Raw genomic sequence first — 21,491 nt, 5'->3', positions numbered from 1 at the left:
GGCATGGGAGGCAATTCGACTGGAAATTGACTGTATTCTCAGCTAGCATATGGAGTGTGCAAAGGGAGATGGAAGCTATGTAATCTATTTGTAAGGGGATGGTAAGATTGGGGGCGGCGTGAAGCACTGAAACAAGGGACAAAAGACAGCTGAAGTTAGCTATAAATTTTCCACAACTGTCCCATCCCAAACTGGGACCTTTCTAAACCTGCACCCTCCCGTCCTCTGGTCCATGCAGCCCTGGCACCATCACAGCCTTCATGCTGATTGAGAAATGCACAGACACTGGAGCACAGTGATTGTTCCTTAATAATGTTTTATAGCTTCTGCCAAATGCATCATAGTAGTTCATCAGAAATCAATAAAATTGTTGATTTATAGCCATATCTTGCTTGGGGACCATTTAAAGGATTGAAGTTGAGCGGGAGCTGGGCTTAAAATCAGGAATGTAGCATCTGAGCAAGAGAGGACATTGGCAGGGAGGGTGGGGGTCCATTGTAACTTACCAGCCTTGGATTTTGGTTCCTGACACAACTCTCAGTCCTCCCTGGGTTTGGCAGGGAGGCTCCGCTGGGGAGGAGTGCAGAATCACATACTTTTTGTCCTCCGGTAATGCCAAAGCATCTCATGCTGTCCCTGTTGCCATAGCACCCTGGCCCTCATTGGCATCCTGTTGGACAATGAGCCCAATGGGGTTGAGGGGCTTGTGAACCACTTTAGGCTCTGCACTGGGAACCCTTAACATCACCCTGCTATTTAGACTTACACAAATTTGATGAGAGCTAGTGTGAGTAGGTGTACAGGAGCAGGGGAATCGTACCAGTAGCTCATAGTGTAGATATAGCCAGAGGGGCCTGATACAAAAAGGGTGTGTGTGAGAGAGAGAGAAACTATGTTAATTACAGCAACCCTCACTGAAAAGAGGCAAATGAGTTAGCCTACTCTTTAGTTTCTTATTATTATTCAGGTAATACCAGAAGTTGTTTTTCTGTAACAATAAGATTTGACAGTGCACACAGTGCTGAATTTCCATTAGCACTTGTTACTGTTTTCACAGAAAAATGATGGATGGTGCCATTACTGGTACAGCTTTATGAAAGAAAAATGAAGCCTGTGCTTTTTAATTTTTGTAGTTATGGCAATTACCCCAATTATTTTCAAATTATAGTTTGCACAGGCCCTACACCACAGCTGAACAACCGAGAACAATCATTCTTCAACTTTCTCTGATATCTGCATGCACAGCATCCAAACTCTGGGCCTTTTACTGCCCCTCTCATGAGTTTGTGGAAAGGTCCTCTGAGTTTAAGAATATAAAGTACTTACAGAAACAGGACAGGGTCATTTTCACAAGACTTAACTATTGTACGTGCAGAAGGGCCTTACACCTTAATTTATATCACACAGGCAAGTTTGGATCAAGCCCTATAATAATAATGGCACATTCACTGCCATCTAAATTCTATAGCTAGATAAATAATCTATAATTTGCATGACTGTATGTCCCTGTATAGCACTGCACTAATTTGGCTATATGTATTTCTAATATTTGTACCAGGGAGTCTGTAGCTAGCAGACCGAGTGAAGGAAGCGAATCAAGGTCAGGTGGTCTGTTGCCCCTCAGTTAGAACAGTGAAGTACATAACTTCCATATTCCTAAGTATGTACCACACAGAGGTTCATAATTATGTGTAAAATCCTGCTCCATTGTAATAGAGAAGCTCACAAGTACAAAACAGCTCTGTTTCTCTTAGTGGACCCTCACCCTTAACATCCAGGATAATTCAATGCACCTAATTAGACATATAAAAAAACAGATGATATGTATTGAAATGGATATTCAAAGATTTAGGATTTCTACTAGCAGTACCTCTCACGTTTACAATAGCAGTAGTCATATCATTTTTTTATTACTATGTAAATTGCTAGTCATATAACTTAACATCCTTCATGCTTGCTTCTGATCTGTTGTGAGACCAGCAAAATGTACTGGTGTGATTTAGCTTGATACAAAGTTTTACCCACAGTATATTATATGAAACACAATCATTCTTACCAACACATTTATTTTCTGAGGAAAAGAGATTCCCCTATCTTGTTTCTTGTAACCAACCAGTTATCCTCTTCCTTACAACCCCCCCTTTTCATATCTTCCTGTTGACAGCATGATTTATTTTTTCTGGTAAAGTAGCAGCATGCTGATCAAAGGTTTATAGAGCCTTGCCTCTCCTTGAATCCACAAACAAAGGAGTAACAAAGACGAGATCTAAAAGTTCGCAAACCATTATCAAAGCAACAGAACTGGCAAACATCAAACGATCCTAAACAAGTAAAGAGATGAGAGCATCTGTGCTGTGATCCATGTACACAAAATCCGTTGGGCTGTGGGAATGAGTTGTGCAGTATGAGGTACAATGCAGTATGATTCAGACTTTATTTTGTAAAAATTTTAAGGAAGCAATCTAAATATTTTGCATCAAATCCCAAAAAATATTATATTTGTAATAGAGCTGAGCCTGTCATAAACACCAGACTGAACACCCTCTGATTCTAAGGAAAACCTGAGCTGCATCAAAACATTGCAGCTTAAGCCTGTATCTAGTAATACACAGTCTTTCCCCTTGAAGGCAAACTTCAAAATTTGTCTGGTTTTCTTTTGTTTGTTGTTGTTGTTGTTTGTTGCAAATCTGTGATGAAATTCTGGCCCTATTGAAATCAGTGGGAGTTTTGCCATTGACTTCACTCGGCCCAGAGTTTCACTCCTGGTACACTAAGGCTTGCAATGGTTCTGGAAATGTTTGGAGTTCAGGTAGAATCAATGACAATCAATGACATTGTTCTGAGCCAGGCAAAAGATGACCACTATAGGATGAGTTTTGTTTTGAGTTTTTGGGAACTAAAAAAGTCACAAACACCTTAATGCAGCCAAGTTGTGCAATAGGCTGTGAGATGCAATGAAAAATGCATAGATTTTTAAGGCCAGAAGTGACCATTAGTTCATCTAGTCTATCCTGTATAACACATAGGTCATAGAACTCTACCCAGTTACCCATATACTGAGTCCAATAACTTGTGTCTGTTTATCTTCTAGAAAGGCAGCCAGCCTTGATCTGATGACATCCAGAGATGGTGAATCCTCCACTTGGTAATTTGTTCTAATGGTTAATCACCCTTGCTGCTAAAAATGTGTGCCTTATTTCTACTTTGAATTTGTCTGGCTTTAACTTCCAGCCATTACTTCTGGTGATGCCTTTCTCTGCTAAGTTAAAGAGCCTTTTAATACCTGGTATTTTCTCCCCACAAGGATAATTGTGCACTGTCATCAATTACTGTTTTTGCTAAGTCTCTTACTATAAGGCATTTTTCTCCAGCCCTCAACTAATTTTTATGGCTCTTTTCTGCACCCTCTCCAATTTTTCAATGTTCTTTTAAAAAATGTGGACAGAAGAACTTCTGTGCCTCCAGTGGTGGAGGCACAGAAGGAAGGGCCCCAGTGCAGGTTTTTATTGTGGGCCCCCTCCCTCAAATTTAAATGTGTGTAACACTTATTTATACACATCAAACATGCCCATTCAACTGTTCTGTCACACACAGGATAGAAACTCCAAAATCTAGCCCCTTCTCTGAATCCCACATTCAGCCCTGCTCCCCCTCAGTGTCCCTGGGAAGGAGTTGCCACTGTAGCCTGGAGTGCACAGATCGCAATACCACTGAAATTTGGCCCAGCTGCCCTTCCATCTGGCTCTACAGAGGTAGAAGCTGGGTCAAATGTCAGTGGTGTTGCAACCCTAGGCATCAAATGCCTGAACACCACTCTGGCCTGGATTTCAGGTGCTGGAGGGATGTTATGTACTATTCTGGCAACAGTACTTTCTTGCCCTCTAAATTGTGTGTACCCCTGTGCAGATGTACCAGCTGTTCCTCCACCTGTGGAATTGTACACAGTATTTTAGTATCAGTGTCACACAATGCCATATACAGAAGTAAAATCACCTCCCCACTTCTACGCACTACTTTTTTGTTGATACAGCCAAGGAGTGCATTGACCTTTTTAGCCACAGCATCACATTGGGAGACCATGTTAATTGTCCACTATGACCCCTAAATCCTTTTCATAATCACGGATTTTCAGGATACAGTTCCCTCATTCTGTAGCTATGGGCTTCTTCTTGTTGCGTTGTTTTTATTTTTTTTAGAGGTATGCTCTTTTGTTTGTATTAAAATTTCATTTGAATGGGCCCAGCTTACCAAGCAATCCAGATCACTCTGTATGATGGCCCTGTCCTCATCACTTCACCAATCTTTATGTCATCCACAAATTTTATCAGTGGTGATTTTGCACTTACTTCATGGATAAAAATACTGAATCGCATCAGGCCCCCACCAGTCCCCGTGGAATCCTACTAGAAAGCTCCTCATTCAGTGATGATGCCGCACTGATGGCTAGTTTTGAGATCCGTCAGGCTGCTCCTGTGATCTCTTCCCCACTGTGTCCCACGGACGCTCCTTCCAAGATACAGGCTGGTCCTACCTGCAGGCTTTCCCGAACGGAACTCTGTGGTTCACCCCACTTGAAACTGGATCCCCAAGCTACAGCCATGGGCACAGTTTGGGGAGCGCGCGCGTGCGGGGGGAGGGCGATGCTGCCTTCCCAAACAGAGGCGAGATATTGGGGGGGAGGTTACGCGGGGTCATATGCGACTCGCCCTCGCCTGATTTCTGGGCGCACCCAGCTGCCCTGCTGCAGGCCTTGCTCTGCTCAGCCCACCTGGGGGTGGCAGGGGAGGGGGGGCTCTTTCCTTCCCATGCTGCACCTCCCCCCCCCAGCACATTTCGGCTCGCGGGGAGTGGAGGGGGCGGGACGGAGCAGTTGTTCTCCGGCGCTCTGGGGCGCTGCCTGAGCAGCTGGACACCGCCTCCTGGGTCTTAGTGCTCACCGGTTTCCCGAACAACGGTGCGTGGTGGTGTGGGGGGAAGAGACGCGGGGAAGGGGAGGTGGGTGCGGCAGGGGAAGGAGAAAGGGATGGGGCAGGAGACAGTGGGGAGGGGACGAGGAAGAAGAGAAGGGGATCTGGGAATGGGCAGGGGAAGCAGGAGCCCGGCATGTGTCATTCCCTCGGCAGCAGCAGCAGACCCAGCAGGGAGGCAGCAGCACCAGAGCAGTGATATCGCTGCAGCTGCTGATGCCGCAGTGCCCCCACCCGCCCAGCAGCTGCTGCGGTTCTCCTGTAGCCCAGGTATCACTCCAGACACGAGGAGAGAGCCAGTGAGCCAAGGAACTGGCTTCAGTGTCTGTGCACATGTATCACGGTCAAACTACGCCTATGGCTACAACACTGCCTATTCCCATTGTCTTGCCATGGCTGCAGTGCGTGCGGTGCCTTGTACCCCCTGGCAGTTCTGCATGAGCGCACTCCTCAGGTGACAAGTTTTGCTACTTTCACCTCTGTCCATGTGAAGCCCTGCAGCTCTACCACACTCAGACTGACCCTATGTGGCAACCTCCCTCTCTCTCACTGTATTACCATGAGCAGCCCAAATGTAATTGAGACCTGCAAGCCATTCCACTCTCGGTGCCTGTGACCGTTAATTGATTAAAGTGACTCAGAACAGCTCCTTCCAAACAGACATATCATTCATTCACCCAAAAGTATACCACAGTTAGGGGGGGAAGGTTAAATCACAAAGAGGCCTGCATGCCTGGGGCTTGCTGCTGCTCATAGTCTCTCTCAAAGCTGCAGAGCCCCTGGCTTAGTTTGAGGGCCCTGCCACAGGCTCTGCCCCTATCAGTGTCTCCTCAAGAAGCTGCTGTCTATTTACTCTTCTTTCCCTCTAGGCCTGGCTTTTTACAGCTTAGTGTTCTTTTGAGCCTAGTCCCTGGCCTTGGAAATATAGGCCTCCTGCAACAGGCAGGTAGGGAATTCCTGACTAGCTCACCAATTGTTTCTCTTAAGGACCCTTGGTATTGTCCCTGGAGATATCTTTCCTCTATCATTATTTTATTTCCTGCTTGCTCCTTCCTAACAGTTGTCTTTGATGTATTTCCATGCAGTCAGCCAGAATAATATCAAGTAAGTAAACTGAGGCACGTTTAATCATACAAAATAGTTCTCCACATGACATAACATGGATAGGGCTAATCTTTTTAATCAGAATGTTGTGTAGTCCTAAGTCAAATTTACACAAAGTCTAAGTATTTTACATCTATGCGGTTACCTTTATCAACCAAACTTGTAATCACAGGAGAAAATGAAATCAGGTTTGTTTGACAAGATGTATTTTTCAGAAATCCATGTTGACTGGCATCAATTATATTCTCATTCTTTAATTCTTTATTAATTGAATCCTATATCAGTTTTTCCATTATTTTGCTTGGTATTGATGTCAGGCTAACTGATCTACAGTTACCTGGATTCTCCAGCTCGTCTGTTTTGAATAACGTCACAGTATTGGGACATTTCCAGTTTTCTGGAATTTCCCCAGTATTCCAAGATTAAAAATAACATCAGGAGGCCAGAGATCTCCTCAGCCAACTCTTTTAGGATTCCTGGGTACAAGTGATTCAGACCCACTGATTTTAAAATGTTCAACCCTAGTAGATGCTGTTTAACGTCCTCCTTAGTCACTAATGGATTGGAATATAGTTAATTATCCACATGTGATATTTGTACATCTTCCTGCTTCTTTCCAAATATAGAACACAAGTATTTATTGACAGTTCTGCCTTTTCTGCATCATTAAGAATTTTACCATATCCTTCTAGTGACAGAGCTATACCATTGTTAGAGAGTTGTTTGTTCCTGATATTTGTTAAAAAAAAAAAAAAAAGAAATCCAAAACCTTCTTATTGTCTTTAATGGTGCTAGTCATGGCTTTTCCTCTTATTTCTTTCACTCTTCCATTTTTAATAACTTCTATTTTATATCAATTGCTGTCTGATTCCCCATTCTTTTATTTCATGCACCAGTATCCTAAAGAAATGTCTGTGCTCAAAAAGAAAACTTATTGCAAATATCATTCAAATTTAAACACATGAACAAATGTTGCAATTTACACTGAATCCATTTCACTTTAGAGGTCTTTTGACATAGTGAATCACTTAATCTGTGCTCCAACAATTTATTATTTCACCTGATGCTCTAATGCAATTTCTTCCATATATTACTTTTTGCTAGTCTCTGTTTTTCTGTTTAATTAATAGTGTGGGATTCTTAGTGAATCCTTTAAATTCATTTTGAATGCCTTCTTTGAAATTCTTCTTTCAATGTTCAAGAAAGTGTAGTTATGCCATTATGATCAGCACATATTGTCATAGCACATTGCAGATTAATAACATCTTCTTGACATACTGAAGCCTTCTTTCCCATTTGACTGGTCACTTAGTGCGCAGCAGGCTAGTGTGGTGCAGATTTATACCCAGCTCACCATACACTTAGCGTCTCCATGGGGTGAAAGCCTTAATCTAGAATAACTCCACTGATTTCAATACAATTACACCAGTGTAAATAAGACCAGACTCTTGCTCTCTTGTCTTTTTCTTTCTCCCATTATTTCATTTATCTTTAATCCTACATTTTGTTTTAGCCTATGTCCTTTTGTTTTCATCTGTCACTTCCTCATATTCTAGTCTATTTCAATTTATCCTCTGTTCTCCTCCTCCTCCCCCATCCAATACAAATATGTAGACTTGTTTAAAATGAGGTAAACTGGTATTTCTCCTGGATTACACAGGAATACACCTGTGGGGAGCACAGCACTGCTTCACCATGTCTTTTAATTCCAAAACAATATTAATGGTATAGATTAATGGAGAGAAAGGGACAATTATAACTGATCCTAAATTTAGAATTATGGGCCTGGATCCAAAGCCCACTGAAGACAATGAGCGTCTTTCAATTGACTTCAGTGGGCTTTGGATCAGGCCCAAGATTATTTGGTAATTTACACTGCTTTATTTTGGAGCTATACTAAGAACCAGGGAAAACTGCTTGAAAACTAAGCCCACCTTTATTTTGAAAAGGAAAGCTTGACAACTTTTGCTAGGCTCTGGAGCTTAATTAAAGTAGTGGAAAATTTCAAAGTGACAAGTAACTAAAGGCCTATTTTTATTCCTTTTCTTTTTTTCAGTTCTTGTGAGCGGAAGAGCACATGCATGTGGATCAGGTGGAATGAAAGAAGAAGACTGTCTTACATGTTCTCAGAGCTTGTTCATTCATCCAGACACCCACCCAAACTGCCTTCAAAAAACAGAAAAATGACTCCTCTTGACCCTCTTTTATATTCTCCTATAGATGTTTCTCATGAATTAAGCTGTGTGGGATATCTCCAAGTTCCCATCTGTTTGCACTGGGATCACAGAGCTCTCTCTTGTGATTTTAAAAATATGTTTTGTGCTGAACATTTCTGAAAATGAAAATACACTTTTCCCCCGAACTTTCATTGATACTGATCCTAATACCAATCTAGCTCGTGATCTCTTTACAACATTAGATAAGTTGAAGAATTTTGTGTTGAAGAATTTTTGTCTCTGATCTGCAGTGCAGATTTCAGGCCTAAGCCACCTGCCATTTACCACTGTCAGAAGACAGGACACTGGGCTAGATGGACCTTTGTTCTGACCCAATATGACTGTTTTTATGTAATCCTGTTCCTTTGAAAATCAATGAGAGGAAGATTGGGCTCCTCAAATGCATGTTTTATACTTATTCCGTAGGTTGAACTCCCATGGCTATCAGTGGAAGTGCTGGACAGAGAACAAATGAAGAATATGCTATGGATATCTGCAGTAGAGCTCAGATAAGATGCTTTTAAAAGCCCATGATGCTTATATGTCTGCATGTATACATATTCAAGCCTACCTGGAACCCTAGGTATGTACTTGAGCTGCTAGCTTCTGGTCCTGCTTGAGCTGCCATAGCTTCAGTGTTATTGTTATTCAAACTAGCTAGATCAAAGCTCTCTCAGATATGTCTACATGTGCTTCAGTCACACCTCTGATTGAAGTGTAGACATTTCCAGAGAGGCATATGATATATATATTAGCCTGTGAGGGGTTGTTCTACTCACAGCTGGATGACACAGCCTCCTGGCTATTCTGGAGAGTAGCTAGGTCAGGCCAATGCTCTCTTTATCTGCAGCCCCGCTCTCACTCCAGAAGCTGCTGCAGCCTCTTCATGACTCAGCCCTCCGGGGTAGGGGTTAGGTGGGATGGGGAGTCTTTTCTCCCAAACAGGCTCAAGCAGTCTTCCTATGCACTGCCTCACTGGTGCCACTTCCCTAGTAGCCAGTGAGCTTGTTTTAATAAATGCTTTCAGCCCTCAGCCTAACAGGTTAATTGGCCCAGTCTGGCCTCCATTAACTCATTCTGGCTGAATGTGGGATGGACACCCCATCACATAGCCATATTTTTTTCACTTTGCAAAGGGAACATGTACTACACCTCCCTGCACCAACTAAGTCAACTATCCAGGGACGGAATTCCACCCTTTCACTCTCCCCACCCTCTGAGACGTCTTCTATGAGGAGTTATCACATCAATGCAGCCCCTACTACCCCGTCCCACTCAGTGCTATACTCAGAGTTCACTGGTATAAGGTGGGGTGTAGTTGCTTTATGCCACTGCAACTTGGTCTCATGTTAGACTTTCTGCTCATGCTGGAGTAAATCTGAATCAATATGTTTATGACTATGCCAAGTGTTTATGAATATGCAGAGTGTTATTGGAATTTCGTGTTGAATATTTACCGTACACTACATAAAACTGACCTCCATCCTACAAAATGACTGGATGGCAATAGTATTCACATATGTTCAGGTTTCTTTCCTAGGACTGATTGGAAAATTCAAGCTCTTCGTTGTTTAGACTCTCTATCTAACTCTTTTTAGATAACAAGTACAAACCACTGTCTAAGCCAAGTAGGAAAACAACAGAGCAAATTGAGAATGCTATTGTTCTCTTTTTGCAGTTTATAATGTACTGTAAGATGCAGGTTTCTAACAGTCCCTTAGGGTAAGTCACAAACAAAAATTATCACATCATCAACTTAATTGCCTCTTCCCAGAATCCCTAGTGTGTCTATTTAAAGTTTTATTTAACAATGGACTGTATCAAAGGAATATCACCCTTAAATGATTAAATCCATTCCAAATCCAGTGGAAAAGAAGAGTGGGCTGAGGTTTTTCAGGCAGCAGCCAGACCTTGGAAAGTTTAATTGTGGACGGTCATAGCTAAAGCTGCATTTTTGTTTCATCAGTCATGGGTGGCATGGAGTCCATGATTTTCTTGTTTTTCAGCTATATAGCCATGATTTTTGGCATGTGGGGACTTTTTCCTGACGGGTGGATGGACGCTGTGGTAACTGTTCAGTTGATTTCACCAGGAATCTCAAGTACTGCCAAGTTAAACCCCAGACTGCATAGCTGGTTTATAAAGAGCTCCAGGAGCTCGGCAACAACAATACAGTGATGCAAAGGACCCAACCAGCGAACTCTGGGGATCACGAGGTTTCTTCCTCCCTCAAGGTAACATTCTGTAAGAATGGAGTTTGGTTGGGGTCATAGTAAGGAGAAAAAAATAGTGGAACTATTTTCATGCACCACTTTCCATACTCACTCCTCTTTGGGCACTTCTCCCTTTGCCTTTTCATGATGTCTTCTGCTGCTCTCTCCTGGAGCTTGCTGTCCCACTCCCTTTGAGGCTCATCGGTGCTTTCTTTTGCTGTCCGTTGGAGGCTGCTTGCCTCTTTTTCCTGTTTTCTGTGGAAGTAGCATCATCTCATTCCCTGTCATCTCCTTCCCCTTCAGCTGGCATGAATGAAATTTGGGTTAGGTGGCAGAAAGAAGATGGCATGCTAGACCTTTACTTTTGCAGATTAGGGAACCAATTGGTTGACTATGCAGAAGACCCCAAGTATGTTTCAACCAGACCTGGAAATTCTCACTGAAATCAATGAGAGCTACATACATGTATCTGAGAGCAGAACTCAGCCTTTAAGAATTAAAAATCTTGTTTTCAAACGTCATACAGTTGAGAGAAGAGAAAAGCAGAGCATATGTTTATAAGCAAAATAATTTGTAAACAGTGGGCCAGATTATCAGCTTTTTGTCCAGCTGTTTTGCCATTCTCAAGCAACAAGAAGCAGCCCTTTAACTCCCCTAATAGCTTTGGGGTCTCCTGGCATAGGGCATTCCCCATGGTACATAACCATAGCTTTGCCACTTGCTTTCCCTAGGTTAGGATGTGGCTGGAGTGTGCAGTGTTCCAGAAATCTCCTGTCACAAGAACAGTCCATAGGGACTAAAAAGTGCAGAAAATCCTACAATTAGCATGATGCAAGAGTGAGTGGTTAAACTGGGCTGTGTATATTAAGATCACGCAGCAAGCTGTAGATCTCTGGATCTCTCCAGAAGGATTCTCAACTTGAAATAGCTGGAAGTGTCTTTGTGGTGTTCAAGTTTTCTGTATTTAGTGAACATTAAGGTTCTGATAGCTCAGCAGGAAATTATCAGTTTTTCAAGTTTCCAGATTTCTAGATTCCCCTCTGCCAGTCTTAGATTCAAGACATCAAAGACCTGACTGCACGGGTGTATACCTTAAATTACCCAGTACAAAAATACAGTTATGTTAGATATGTCTTATTGATTCTACCTGAACAAAACAGTGGAGCAAATCACTGTTATCTATCCTATTATCAACCGCAGAGCTCAGGAGCAAAGCTGCTTAAAAATGTGGCTATTTTGCACAATTGAGCACCTTTTCAGTAGGACAGGTGAACTCCTCCAGATAAAACAAAAACCAGTGACCTGAAACACCATTCATAATTTGGAATGAACTCTAACAGCAGGGTTTTGATGTTCTTTTTTTTTCCATGTTTTTTTAATTTTCGTGGCAGTCTCTTCTTTCTAGGTTCTCAGAGAAACCATACTTGCAGTGTTTCTGACCTGGTGGTAGCAGAATGTATCTTTACACATCATATTCCTGAATCATGCCATATTTCTAGCTCAGTTTTTCCACTTCTGAGAGTTTAGGTGTGAAATCTAGGGTTACCTGGACTGATCCTCTGAAAAAATTGACATTTTTAACACCTGGGCATATATGCCCTAGCTTTATCTCAGCAGATGAGAAGGGTTAGAACTTCTGGGGTGGGTTTAATTCTTGTAGCAGAAAAATGAGTTGATACAGACTAAAGCTGTTCTTTACTAGCCTTTTTTTATATATAATATGCATATAGTTCCTACCAATGCTGTAGCTGAAAGAGCAAAAATAGAAGCAAAGCTTACATATATACAGCACAAGATTTCAAAAACTCATCAAAGCAGCTCTGGTCAAAATGTTAGTCAGGCCATTTGCACACATAAGCTGTTCCCAAAAGCTAAGCAAAACTTGTGTGCCTTAATTCCACTCCAAACAGATTCAAATCTCTTGGTAACAAAATGTGTATGTGGCTGTCCTTCAAAGAAAAGAAAAGAAAAAAAAGGAAAAGAAAACTCACAGCCCACTGTGTCCAGCTCCAGATAGGTACCAACATGTCTAGGGATTGTCTGGATTAGTACATTAAACTATTTTAAGATGACATATTTGCAGGAAGTTCAGCTTTTGAAATGTGATTCCCTCTTTAAAAGCCTTAAGCATTGATGGGTAAATTAAGCCAAGGAATAAGCAGGTGAAAATCCTGTTGCCTTCAATGAGATTTGCACCGATTTATGACTCAAATTAAATCCAATCCATGTATTAACCCCCATGGAAACCTTTCAGGAAGTCTCCCTTGAGGTATTCATTTCAATAAAGATATTGATTGAATATCTTTATCGCTTTTCAAGTAAAGTTAGCATGAATTTTCAGTTTTTTTGAGGCAAAAATATGCATGAAATCAAACTATTTTTACCCCTTTTTTGACCCAAGTGGTTAGCTAACTTTCAGGGTTGTGTGAGTTGTTTCAGTTAGGAGGAGAAATTAGTGATGGAGTCAAGTATTTCTTTGCTACAGTCTTGTTTGTTACAGAGAATATACATAATGTCCTGTTTCCCTGAACACAAGAGTCAAGCAACAAGAGACACTTCCTTTGCTCACAGTTCCAAGTCCCATTCAAGCCAGCACATAGCCCAAGAACTCTCTATCTCTCTCACCTTTTTCTCAGGGTGGCCCTGTCAATGCTCTGTGACTGTGTCTGGTTCTTCCTTGCTGCCCTCTCTCTCCGCTTCATTGGTCTTCTGCTGCTTCTTTCATAGACAAACACACCTCCAACCCAACAATAGCCAGTGAAACCTCTCTGCCAACATGTGCCTGTGTTTTGGGTGGAGGATCCTATTGTTTCAGCCACCTACATCTATAAAAAGCTTAATTGTTTCTTACATGGATCCCAAAAGGAGGGTCACTGCTACACTCACCAGTTTCAACAAGGTTTAATCCAATCCAGAACACGCAGTATTTTTGTACACACGCAAACAGCCAGAGTAAAACAGGGCCCAAAATTCACTGACTTACACAAAATCTGGATTTTTAAAAAAAAAGGAACAAAAAGAGCTGGCATTTTCTGTGACTTTTATGTCCATCAGGAAGGACTATTCCTATTTTTAGCAGAGCACTGTGCCAACAGATGGTTGGACATGAGGAAATTATTCTTGGATCATGATGGAGGAAAACAGCCCCTCTTTCCTCCAAGTATTAACTAATACGACACATATATGTATAATAATCATCAGAGATCTGACATTTATACAACATCTTTCATTCTGGAGAATCTTAAAATATTGTACAAACTACACATACATTTTGGGATTTTAAAAGCAACATGAGGGAAGTTATCCTCATATCTTCCACATTTGAAAACTTTGATTTAAATTCACAAGTAGTTTGCTATAAACATGTAACACCACTGAGCTGAGGGCAAATGGCACAGCCTATAGCTTAAGAGTGAGATGAGGCAATTTTTTGCTTGGAAGACCATAGTAACATGTTTAATCTTATGAAATATGCCATTGGGTTTTCAGTCCTCTTGGAGACAGACTTGATCTTGGTTTTTTAAGGTCCTATCTATGGCATCTTTGTTCATTCCCATTTGGCTGCAGCATAACATTACCACTATATGGGATAAAATATGCCTCCAGTACTGTCCCATGAACTTGGCACATCACTTTCAAGCAGGGCTGGCGCTACCATTTAGGCAGCCTAGGCAATTGCCTAGGGCGCCAGAATAAATGGTGGGCGCCGTTTTGCCGGAGGGGGCGGCAGGCGGCTCCGGTGGAGCCGCCGCAGTAGTGCCTGCGGACGGTCAGGTGCTCGCGCGGCTCCGGTGGACCGCCCACATCACTGCGGCAGCTCCATTGGAGCCGCGGGACCAGCGTGCGGGGCAGCGAAATTGCCGTCCGCCTAGGGCGCTCAAACCCGTAGCGCCGGTCCTGCTTTCAAGCACTGATGCTTCCAAAAAATGCCCCTCTCTTCCACAGCGGTGTCATGCGGTGAAGCCAAAGGGATAGGGACTCAAACAAATAAGTGTTGTAATCACTGAAATAAATGTGTATTATTTAGTAACCTTAATTAAAATCCTGGCAGATTCTGGAGCCCAGACTTCTTGCTTTGTGTTGCTAATCACAAAGCCCGCTTTTTATGTGGCGTCACATTATCAATGCATTCTCTGCTGACTGACTTTTCCTTTATTTCCAGGCGTTAGTTCATGACTACCTATTTTCTCACTCTTCAGAAATGTCTATAGTTTGTCATGCTTCAGCTTTATGACTCTTGGCATGAGCCCCTAGAGGCAAATGGGCAACTGCTGCTCTCATGCTACCATGAACGTGCCCGATTCTTCTCCCAGTCACAAAATGCTGAGATTAGCCACTGACAGTTAAATTCATGCATAGTTGGTTAATATGATGTGGTATGTGAAACAATCCAATCCTGGTCACAAATTCCTGGCATTTTTATATTATGTTTCCATCCTTATTTTGAAATTGTGAAATACGTTTGTTACCATGAGTTAGAGTATTTCTCCAAGTACTAACAAAAAAAATAATTAAAAACTGAAATTGTTTCCTTGTACTGTCTGTGCCTCTGTATCCACTTCTCTTGTCTTAGTCTTAGATTGTAAGTTTTTGGGTCAGAAACCATGTTTTTGTTCTGTATTTGTACAGTGCCTAGCACAATAGGGTCCTGGCCCATGACTGGGGATCTTAGGCATTACCACAATTCAAGTAAATTTATAATTATAGTAATAAAAATAATGATAATGCAGTAATTTGAGCTGATCTATCCTAAAGAAACACAAATCAGTGAAAAAATAATGATGGTGATAGTTTTACAATACATACTAGTTTTTCTTTTAATGAATTCATTGCTTGCGAGAGGTAGATCATCAGACTCAGATACTACAGTCCATTTATGAATAACAAAAGTTCAACATGAGCAGCAGTACTGCAGGCTTTCTCACAGTATCTCACCGATCTGTTTCAACCCAGCTATGAAGGGAGGAAATGAGAAAGTAGCTTATTCTGGCCCATTCCATCCTTGGATTTCAGTTTTGATGGCAATCCTTAGTCACCAGGAACCCTCACTGAGACACCAAGCCATTTCAAATCGTAAGCTACTGAAGAACTGTCATAAGGTAATGACTTTCCCTCACTAACAACTCGCCTGGCTTCAGTCCGATGAACTAGAATGAAAGGCTCTGAGATTTATCAGCACCAAGCTCTTGAGCCATTTGTGGGAGCAGCTATTGTTATGTAAGGATGTGGGGGAAGTGGCAGAGACCAAAGGCCATCTTCCATTTGGAACGGCAGGGCTTTGAATTCTAGGGCGGGAGATAGAATGGTGGCAGGTAGCAGCTTACAGCAGGATCTCTTTTCTGGGTTATATAGTGCCTGAATTAAAATAACTGTTAAATAAAAGCTCTCTATGCCTTAATAAGAACACTGCCACATCATTCAGTGCCCTGCTCCACAATATGTCTCAGATTTATTGCCATAAAAGCACAGGGCAAATCTAGATACTGTGTGAGCCACATGAAGACCCTGTCCGATACACATAGTGACCCTGTGCCTCCTATCTGACACCCAGCCTCCTGTGGTTCTCTCCTGACTCCATATCAGCATGGCTCCAATAAAACCATGCTGACAATGCTTCCACCAATCTCTGGAATCCCACTTTAAAGAAGGCTGTGCAGGCAGAGGTGGTGCATGAAAAAGTTAAGGTTGCCTCAGGTTTTATTTACTTCTCCAAGGCTTGAAAAGGAGTGGGATGTTGTGCATCCCCCTTAGCTCTGCCCCAGCCCTCCTTCTATTCCTGTCCTGTACAGTCCCCACTCTCTCCATTTTACACTTTGAATTTCTTGACTGTTTTCTGGATAACTTTATAACTTTAAACCTGCACTAAGAGGGCTTTTTTTTTCACTTAATTTCCTTAGGATTTAAAAAAAGAAAAAGAAGAGAAAAGGAACTAATATATATATTTAATATGACACATATGTCAATGATAACTTAAGGGCCACTAATTAAGAGTTTCATATTACTTCATATGAAGCACCTTTCATATGACCTTACCACTTAATGTACAGTCATACCACGTTATTAGAGGGAATGAGGCTGTGCTAAATGACCTTGGGAGTTACAGGTATGAGGCACTTCAGAGTTTAATACTTTGTTTATTATTTCCCATAATTATGTCACTGAATTACTGAGATTGTTGTATAAACATTATTTAACATTCAGATTACTTAAAAAGTCTAAATGAAGCTTTGAAATAAATTCAGATTGATTCCTAGGGAATTGCTGAATAAGAGAACCAAACCTAGAAAACAAAACCTGCAAAGTTGTTCAGCAAATTGTTTACCTTAGTTTGTAACTTTGCAGGAAATGGATTGTAAGAAAACCCTGTTTCAACCTTACAACCAGAAAAGTATTTCAGGGACTGCCAGGGAGGACCCCTTCTGTCACTTCTGGCTCCTGCTTATGTTTCCAGGTAGGCTATCACAGGCCAGTTCCATTCATCTTTCTCAGACATGGACAGTGGTTGGAGGCTCCAGGATCAGTGATAATAAAGGAGGGTTGGGCAAAAGTAACCTCAGTTCTACTCCACCTAGAAATTTCTCCCTCAGAGCCATCAATCATAAAAGAGTTGATTACATTTACCACCTTAGAGACGTTGACATGCCTGCCATAAGCTTTTGTGAGGATTTCAGATTTACTGTCTCCTGAGGGATTCCATTTACATTGTTCAGGTACCATAGTATGTTGTGTGGGTTTGGTGCAGCAGAGCACAATCATGTTTTAACCTTTACCCATTTGATAAATAGGATCATAGCTTTTAGGCTGAGGATGAAGTGCCCTGGTAGTAAAGGTTAAAACAGTCTCCTCACTGATTGTGGGGGCAAGTGGGTGATTGGCAGCCATCATTTTCCCAAGGTTGGGAATTAAGGTATATAATATTGTTAATAAATTGTAAACACACTATCTGGAGTAGACATGGGATGTGTCAGCAGATATAGGCAGCCTATATGTGTGGAGTTTTGTGATCCAAGAACAGTAGCTAGTCATAAACAAGCCTTGTTACAAGCTACAGTATCCTTAGTTTATAGGTTAGAGGACAGCTTAGGGACATCATGCCCCCGCTAAGTGGTGAATGTGTTCTGAAAGGACTGAGGCCAGCGATGGGAAAAGGACTGTCCTTGCCTCTCTCCTTTCATCAGCTGCCAGCTCACTTAGCCTGTGGGTCTAGTTTGTTTTTGTTTGTCTAGTAATCAAGCTGTGGCCTCTTTAATCATCAGAACATAACTATTCTTTTCTTGTTCACATGTGGCTATGACCCGCAGCTCCATCACAATTCCCTTCTACTGCATGTAACATGAGCGTAACATAGCCTCGTAAAACATGCTCCACCAGCAGCTTGATAGCCTCAGTTCAGACTCCCATGTTGTATATACTCAAACCACCACATTTCTCAGTACAATTTGCCACTAGAGAGTAGCTCTCTAAAATGCAAAGCTTTAGGCTAGAGAGGCAATTGATTCTTGATTCTTATTTACTTATTGAGTATGAACATAATTAGACTTTCATCACAAAATATTATCATTAGCTGGTGCGAGTTTTGTTTGACGGGCCTGATAATCAATCATCAGATTTCACCACTTGTTTTGTGGCGTTGTATTTCATCACTTGGTACAGTATGTAACATTATAAAGCATAAGTTTGTTAACTGAGTATTTATTTGAATGGGTTTCATTATAAATAAAGGTTCTCTGTATACTTTTTTTAAATAAAAAAGTTTATTTTTACACCAACTATTTGCTTTCCTGTGCTAAATCTGTGTCAAGGAGAAATCCAGGACTAAAGGAGCATGAAAACCGATTTGTTTCTCACCTAGAATGGGTGATCCTTTCAGGTCAGGTAGGAGTCTTTTGGTGGGGTACTGGTTCAACAGAACTTGTATTTTTTTCCAGCACTGTAAGTCACTTATCCTTTGAGAAAGAAAAAGAAGGCTGGTATAGATTAGGAATGGTAATGTAAAGCTTCTACCCACTGCATAAAATTCTTTCAAATTAATACAAGCATTAAATTGTCAATGCTTTTTCCATACACTGCAGATATTAAACAGGACATGCCCGCTAGGGTTGGTATAAAGTTTTGTCAACATTTTTGGCATACAAGGTCTCAGTCTCAGGTCAATATTTTCTTACCAAATTTTGTTGTTTCAATTGCCTTTTTTACACTCAGATATAGTAACTCAAACATTTTTTAAAAAATGAAATTTGGCAGACCATTAGTCCATAATGTGGTCTAATGCCTTTGGGTATTTTTTTGAATGTAAATCACCAAGATATTTAAGTTTTGAGGTTTAAAAACTGTGCACACACTTTATCAACTTCTTTAAAAATATTTAGTATGCATATTTACTGCACATGTATCTTATAGAGAGTGAAGATTAAACTGCAGATTACTTGCTAAAATATGCAAACTTTTATCCATGAATAAACAGTCTCATGCACTCCTATTGAATGTTTGTTATTGTTACAAAAGTTGTATTAAAATTACAATAAAAGCAAAGGAAAGTAAGACATGAAAAAGCAACGTTTAAGTAACAGTAATGGCTTAAGTTGGCCACACAAAATAAAGAAGTTCATTTATTCTCCTGGGATCTGATCCAAAGCCCACCAAGGTCAGTGAGAGTTGTTTCATTGATTTCAATGTGCTTTGGATCAGGCCACTGCTCCATTGCTAACTTACCCTATTGTGCTGATCTATTGCACCATGTATAGATAGCATAGTAGCACATTCATCTCAGGCAACTGCAGAATGTATTTTATACTTTGGGGCAAGTTACAGGTGGCACAGAAGCTTTAATTCTGAATTTCTTTGCTTCTGTAAGTTTGAGTCAAACAGTTTCATATTTGTGTTTAATAGTCCATATTCTTCATTTATTAAATAATAGGGGCTTCTACTGAAGGACACAATTAAACCCCTGTACAGTATTTAAGGGAATTATTACAGACTTTAACAAATATACTTAATACAATGTACATAGGCTAGGGAAATCTAACGGATATTACCTCATTTGAAAGTAATTTTTAACAATTAGCTTAGAATGGTATTTTGTAATTTTTGTTAGACTTACACAAACTACACTTTTCTTGTAATCAATTAAAAGTGGCAGTGTAGCATACAGCACTCATTAGGAAGTGATTCCTGAAGTTCATGTACAATTTGTTCCTTATAGTGATTTGTGGGAGCTTATAGACTCTTACTGAGATGCTGGCAACATCCACCAAACATCTCAGACACTGTCTTTCTGAAGCTGAACTTTTTTAAAGGTGGTTAAACATGTTGTCTGCTTTAGTTTCCTGTCTATCTTCATCATAACCCAGCACCTGTTTCCAATAAATTATACACAGTGCTGTATCAGCAACACCTTGGCAACAGCTGCCACCCCTAAAAGCAGAATGCCCTTGAGGACAATACACCTGTGAACACATACAGTGTTTATTTAGCTGAAAGCCAAAACTTTAAGTTACATAAAGCAATTATCTAAAGCCTAATGTATGCCATTATTAACACAAAATAACCTTGTTCTTAAAAACCAATAAAAATCTATTTAAAGGATTTTTCCAAATCCCAGTGAAACATGTACTAGCACTGCTGATCTGCTATTAGCCTCGGACTTAAAAGTCTAATGGTGGGAGGTTGTGTGTGTAGAGTTACAAAGTAATATTCATGGCATAGATTTGGATTTCATTTTACAGAGCGACATGGGAGACACAGCCAAGTATTTCTGGAGACATTGTTGAACACTCATTATTTTAGTTCTGTATCAAAAAGTAGCATTTTGTTGTTGAAGAATATAAGTATCATGTTAAAATAGAGTCTGATGTTTCCATTTGCATTAGGCAGTAAAAGCTATTATAGCAAGAAAAAGCTTTCATTGCTAATATAACTAATCTTTCACCTCTAACAGCATTATCCTTTGATGTAACAGAGAGCCTCCTCTTAACAGCAGTAAGTGGTGTTTGGCTGCTTGTAGCAGATCACAGGATAATGCAACTGAAAAGCACTGTAATTAAAGTAAAACAAAAATATGAAATAAGCTCTCGAGATATGGTAGAACAAGGAGAAACATGAGGAATGCCGTAATTTATTTTAAATAAACTATAATACTATATACTTTCAGCCAAATATGCCTGGTATTTATAATACTTTGTACTTAATGTCTCCAAAGTTAACATTAAATATCAAAAGTTATATATGTTCTGTATTAAAATGTTGTAAAACATTAACATTATTTTGCTCGCAGTGTACAATGCTTTAATCCCTAGCTGATGCTTCCTGATGCTATTTACCGGATGAGCCCATATGCTCTTAGGTGACAATGTGTGTTAACACTTCTGTTTGGCCAGAACCAAAAGTTGGAAGGACCTGCTAATAAGCATTGCTGCTTCAAAATTTCGGAAGTATCACTCTTATCTACCCTCATCATATAGAGCAAAAAACAAGTGGAAAATATACCTACAATATCAATGCCAACATATAATTATTCTCATATTGATAATTTTAGAACTAGATTCAGTGGGCTTTGTTATGCTTTATGAATTGGAGTACAAAATTCGGAGAGAATCACATTAGTGTGGTCTCACAATGCATGCCTTATCTTTCAAGAACAAGTCCCAGCGTCACTAATAAATGTAATATTTTATTTAATATTTTATCAGCTAGTTGTAACTTTATTATCCACTGCATTTTTTTCAGTTGACACTTTTTAAACTGCACACCAAATGATGCCAATGATTGATTCAGTTGCTGAAACTCCAAATGTCTGTACTTGTCAGACTGATTGTTCATGGTAATAACATGGAAATCTACGTTTTTGCCAGCTTCCCTTAAGTAGAATGATTAGGGAAATATATTTTATTCTTTTAATGAGCCTAAGATTATGATAATTTGATGTTTTCCATATACAGACACGCTTCCTTCTTTGATTTCAGTCCTTGATTAGGAACCTCTCATATGATAGA

The 21,491-nt window shown here is 40.5% G+C and overlaps 1 long non-coding RNA gene across 7 annotated transcripts in view; it reads left to right on the top strand.

The window, feature by feature from the left end:
• LOC127054429 (uncharacterized) overlaps positions 1-18,213 on the top strand; it is a 68,304-nt gene extending 50,091 nt beyond the window's left edge. For 4 of the 7 annotated variants that reach the window (XR_007775253.1, XR_007775251.1, XR_007775248.1 and 1 more), the window contains 3 exons: positions 3,092-3,145; positions 8,128-8,870; positions 10,294-18,213. This is a non-coding gene — a long non-coding RNA (uncharacterized LOC127054429). The remainder of the gene's footprint in view (positions 1-3,091; positions 3,146-8,127; positions 8,871-10,293) is intronic. The other 3 variants (XR_007775249.1, XR_007775252.1, XR_007775250.1) reach the window with 3 other exon arrangements.
• Positions 18,214-21,491: the final 3,278 nt, after the last annotated feature.

This window comes from Gopherus flavomarginatus, chromosome 6 (assembly GCF_025201925.1).
Source record: "Gopherus flavomarginatus isolate rGopFla2 chromosome 6, rGopFla2.mat.asm, whole genome shotgun sequence".
In the NCBI taxonomy this organism is placed as follows: domain Eukaryota; kingdom Metazoa; phylum Chordata; order Testudines; family Testudinidae; genus Gopherus; species Gopherus flavomarginatus.
The sequence above is the reverse complement of the archived record's forward strand: the minus strand, read 5'-3'. Positions and strand labels throughout refer to the sequence as shown.